The following is a 6,000-nucleotide window of genomic DNA, read 5'->3' as shown; positions in this document are numbered from 1 at the left end:
AACTGAGCTTCCATATGTCATAGAAGAAAGTAGGAGGCTTATTTGCTTAAGAAACAGCATGGTTGAAATAATCGAACTCTAAGAAGGAAACTGTGTCTCATCTTACCAGCTGCTCATGTCCTGAAAAACTATACAAGAAAATGACATGTTCATGATCTGAATGTTTCCATCAGCTAGGTGATCCTGCTGATTCAAAGATTCCTAAGGGAAATATTTTGGTAAACAACCCTTAGTTTAGAGTTTCAAACATGAACCACATTTCTATACTTTCCGGTTTACCCACAGCAAAGCCTCTCTTTACATCAGCCAGTTTCAGCTCTGAAAGCCACCTTGCGGAATTTCAGTGTCAGTTATGCCAAGTAACCATCTCTTGGCTGTGAAATGGCTTTCTGGCAGGCTTTCAAAGACAAGGACAGATGGCATTCCATGGGGGTACTCCCAGCTCTTTGTTTTAGCAAATATTGACACTTCTGTGGGAAACAAATCCAGATACTGTTTCTTTCTAACTCATCTTGGCAATCCTGAAGGTTTGGAGAGATATAGGGCAGCAGAATTGGGAAAGTGCACTTGCCACTGAATTAAGACATACGTACATCAGGGAGAGTCATGTTCACAGTTAACTGATGCTTGTAAAAGGTACCAAGTAGTAAACAACACACTGATCACAAAGCACTTTCAAACAGAAATAAGACAGGGAAAGAGGAGACAACTGAAGGAAAATGCTCTCCAAAAACATTCCAATTACTATATAAAACTGTTTGTTTTTCTTTAAGATTCTTTCTAATCTAGATGTCAGTAACAGCAAGGCTATGATAGTTTTACTCAGAAAATCAGGGGATATTTGCTGTAATTCAAAATTAGGATACACTGGTAAAAAGCACTGAAGGTCCATCATACACTGTCCTTTCTAGAGGGCAATTGGCAGAATATGTGTAATTCCTCCAAAAGTTTATATTCTTTCACTCAAAAATTTGGGAGAATTTATGCTATGCAAATAATCTGATGCATGCCAAAAATTATATATAAAAGAAGTCTATCATGAAGTAGTTTATAATAGAATATAAAAACAACCTAAGCAACCTATTTATCAGTAGAAATTATTTAAATTAAGATACATCTGTATTCTGAGATAATTTGCACCCTGTAAAGATGACAGTATAGAACTATATTTATTTATATGGAAGATAAATAAGTGGTGTAAGCATTATAAGTCATTTTTATAAAGCAGTTACCAAAAAAATTGTTACCAAAACAAAGTATGTTTATAAAAATTGTTATATAACTTACATATGGTAAGTTATATAAATTATAGAAATTATTTCATAAAAATAATATAAATACAGGTGTGGATATTACATTAAAAAAGTAATTTTATCTTGGGTGGTGAAATTCTAGGTGATTTTAAGTTCCTATTGCCTTTCTGTATTATCTATTGGTGTTGTTTAACAAGGAACATATATCACTTTTATCAGCAGGAGAAAAACTAAAAAGTATTTCAAGTTGTAGAAAGGAAGTCACTGCTAAGTTTTATCCACTTCTCTTACAAAAGCCCAACACTGTTTGGCTGGGACCTCCCAGCAGGTGAGAGGTAGGGGACAGGACAAGGGTCAGTGCAGATGGAACTCCTAAGGTAAGACACGAGGCACAGGGTTCAGGTGTTTTCCCAGACAAGCCCCCCACCTGTCTGCCCTTACCTGAGCAGGCCTCCAGAGTGCTGACATCATTGTTGTCACTCCTGTTTCACAACACGCCTTCCTTTACCTTGGCTCTGAGTTTGCCAGTAACTTGGTAGCACCTAGAGTATCACAGTCTTTACACAGGAAAAAATATCGTTCTTACATAATAACAAGAACAAAACAAAAACAGAAGGAAAATTGAAAAATATCTGTATTACTTTCCTAGAAATGCCCTAACAAGTTACCACACAAAAACTTGGTGGCTTAAAACAACAGAAGGTGTTTCTCTCACAGTTCCAGAGACCAGAAAGTCTGACATCAAAGGGCGGGCAGGGCCATGCTCTCTGCAGGCTCAAGGGGAGAACCCTTCTGAGCTTCCTCCAGCTTCCAGTGGCTCGTCACTCCAATCTCTGTCTCCATATTCACATTGCCTTCTTCTCTGTAGGGCTGTGTGTGTCCTTGTATGTCTTTTGGATTCAGCCCCACCCCTAATCCAGTGTGCCCTACCTCAGTCCTGACCTGCAAAGACCCTATTTCCAAAAAAGGTCACATTTTGAGGTCTGGGTATGGTGACATTGGGCTTCCCTGGTGGCTCAGACGGGAAAGCGTCTGCCTGCAATGCGGGAGACCCGGGTTCAATCCCCGGGTTGGGAAGATCCCGTGGAGAAAGAAATGGCAACCCACTCCAGTACTCTTGCCTGGAAAATTCCATGGACTGAGGAGCCTGGTAGGCTACAGTCCCATGGGGTAGTAAAGAATCGGACACGACTGAGCGACTTCACTGCATGGTGACATCAATTAGGAGGGTCTATTGACAACCCACTCCAGTACTCTTGCCCAGAGAATCCCATGGACAGAAGAGCCTGGTGGACTACAATCCATAGGGTCACAAAGAGTTGGACGCAACTGAAGCAACTTAGCACGCATGCACATTCAACCCACTACAGTTATCATAAACAAGATTTGGTCAGCAAGCAGAAACTATGACTAGTATTTATCTTTTAAAAAGGTGAGTGAAGGGACTTAGCTAGTGGTCCAGTGGTTAAGAATCTGCCTTGCAATGCAGGGAACTTGGGTTCTACCCTTAATCAGGGAACTAACATCCCACATGCCATGGAGGTACCGAACCTGTGTGCCACAAGGAAAGATCCCAAGTGACACAGAAAAGATTCCGTGTGTCCCAACTAAGACCTGATGCAGTCAAATAAATAAATATTAAAATTATTACTTTTTTAAAAAGGTGGGTAAAGGCAGTCAGAGTTTGGCGGGGGTTCAGAAGCAGATCTAGATGGCCCAGGAAGGCCTGCCTTCTGTTCTTGTAGCTTGGCAATCAGAAAGCTGCTGCTGAGTTAAGATCAGATGGAGATTCCAGAATTCAGAAAGATAAAGCTACTAATTAGAAAAACCCAGCAAGGACAAAGAAACAGGCAGGACTTGGTTAATGATGTGAATTAGTAAAGAGAATAGTACAGCTGCAATCAAAAATACAACTATGCTTGAGAGATGATTAAGCAAATGAGAGAATTCAGGTGCTAAACTAAACCTCTGTTAGATAATTTTAAAAATCATCAACCTTATTAAATAACGATCAGGGTCGTTGGCCTCAAAACGAGCTTCTTATTAACAGAGGAGCAGTAAATCGGTCCTCGGCAAACTGCACTTGTATGAATTCTCAGTGGTGGTTGCTTGGGTTTCCTACCTTGTGGATGACCAGTGACTTTCCCTACAATCCACCTTATCTGCTGCTTCCCTCATCAAATAGTGTAAAGTTGGAGAGTGAAGATCAATGTGAATGTTAGACTTTCAAAATGTCATCAGGCAGGGGCATGTGCAAAAAAATAAGGAGGATGAAGCACAAAGATGGAAAGCCGTCAGAGAGGATGCTGTTCAGATTCTTATTCCAGTTGGAGATTATTAAGAATTATTTTCTAAAGCTGTGTGGTGGTGTCATCGGACTGAAAGCCTCATCGTTAAGTAAGAACGTGAATTTGGTTATAATCTAACGTAACTCCTCATTGGTCACCAAGACTTTCAGAGACACGCAAGGCGAGAAACCTGTCCAGTTCAAGTTCTGACTGCGCAGCCAAGAGGCACCAGGTCCAGAGATGTAGGGGCCCTTCCCAAGATGATTTGCTTGGGGCAAGTTAGGATTAAACTGAAGAATCCCAAGCTCTCCCCACATATGTACCATAGGCTATGATCAATCTGATCAGGCAGCTCTTTTTTTCTTATTATTTTTATTTTATTGATGTATAGTCAATTTACAATGTTTTGTTAATTTCTGCTATACAACAAAGTGATTCAGTTATAATATGTACACTCTTTTTTATATTCTTTTCCATTATGGTTTATCCCAGGATATTGAATATAGTTCCCTATGCTGCACAGTAGGATCTTATTGTTTATCCATTCTGTATATAATAGTTTGCATCTGCTAACTCCAAACTCCCGACCCAATGCCAAGTTCCCAATAATTTGATCTACTAATCCCAAACTCCCAATGCCAAGTTCCCCCTTGGCAACTACAAGCCTGTTCTCCATGTCTGTGAGTCTGCTTCTGTTTCATAGATAAAGTAGTCTGTTTCATAGTCTATCTCTATGTCACATTTTAGTGAAAGAGAAGAGAGAAAACGTTGGCTTAAAGCTTAACATTCAGAAAACTAAGATCATGGCATCTGGTCCCATCACCTCATGAGAAATAGATGGGGAGACAGTGGAAACAGTGTCAGACTTCATTTTTTGGGGCTCCAAAATCACTGCAGATGGTGACTGCAGCCATGAAATTAAAAGACGCTTACTCCTTGGAAGGAAAGTTATGACCAACCTAGATAGCATATTAAAAAGCAGAGACATTACTTTGCTAACAAAGGTCCGTCTGGTCAAGGCTATGGTTTTTCCAGTGGTCATGTATGGATGTGAGAGTTGGACTGTGAAGAAAGCTGAACGCGGAAAAATTGATGCTTTTGAACTATGGTGTTGGAGAAGACTCTTGAGAGTCCCTTGGACTGCAAGGAGATCCAACAAGTCCATCCTGAAGGAGATCAGTCCTGGGTGTTCATTGGAAGGACTGATGCTGAAGCTGAAACACCAGTACCTTGGCCACCTCATGTGAAGAGTTGACTCATTGGAAAAGACCCTGATGCTGGGAGGGATTGGGGGCAGGAGGAGAAGGGGGCGACAGAGGATGAGATGGCTGGATGGCATCACCGACTCGATGGGCATGAGTTTGAGTCAGCTCCGGGAGTTGGTGATGGACAGGGAGGCCTGGCATGCTGCGATTCATGGGGTCGCAAAGTGTTGGACATGACTGAGTAACTGAACTGAACTGATGTCACATTTTAGATTCCACATATAAATGATATCATATAATATTTGTCTTTCTCAGTCTGACTTACTTCACTCAGTATGATCATCTCTAGGCCCATCCATATTGTTTCAGGCAGCATTTCCTAAATACTCAGACTGTCAGTGTGAAGTGCTGCTCTACTTTGAACAAACCATTCTGGTTTTACATTTGTATGTTAATTCACTATGAGTGACTAAAATAATATTTTTAGTCAAAAAGAGCTAGATACCCAGTAGTACTGAATAAATGGTTTCTGAATGAGTAGAATACAAAAATCAGACCAAGGGGCAGCAGCTCACCAGATGTGCCAGACAGATATCCACCCTCTCCACCCTGGTCTTGGGAAGACCATTAGCCCCATCTTCCAGCCTCCTCTGCACTTAGGTGAGGCCACAAGGCTGAGTTCTGGACAATGCCATGTGAGCGGAAGTCATGGGGGCCACTTCCAGGATTGGCCCATAAAATCCTCCCAACCGGGCTTGATCTTCACTCTCTCCATCTGCCAGCTGAATGGAGAGAAGGCTGAGGACCTAAAGGAGGATAGAACCAATGAGAAGAGGGCCTGTGTCCTCAAATGACCCCAAAGAGCACAGACTTCCCCTATTGTAAACCCCTTTCTAGACTGTGAAATAAAAAAGCAAACTTTCACTGGGTTAGGTCACTGAGTTTGGGGGTTGTTTATGATAGTGGTTAGCCACCCTGACTAGGTTTGTGTGACTGGTTAGACACAACAGGCAGGCCCACAATAGTTTAGGGACCCACCATTCATAGGCAGGACCAAGGCTGGCTATGGCCATTTTCCACACACACAGCAACTGCAAACTCTGGAAACTTAATCTGACTTTTAAGAATTCCAATTCACATACAGAGACAAGGTGTGTGTTGGGGGCAGGGGGGTGGGTAGCAAAGCTGCTTAGCTTGTTGAGTTTCCCGGCAGAAGCCTGGCCTTACACAAGCATACTTCTCATAGGAGGAGCC

Source organism: Dama dama, chromosome 18 (genome assembly GCF_033118175.1).
Source record: "Dama dama isolate Ldn47 chromosome 18, ASM3311817v1, whole genome shotgun sequence".
Lineage (NCBI taxonomy): Eukaryota > Metazoa > Chordata > Mammalia > Artiodactyla > Cervidae > Dama > Dama dama.
The sequence above is the reverse complement of the archived record's forward strand: the minus strand, read 5'-3'. Positions refer to the sequence as shown.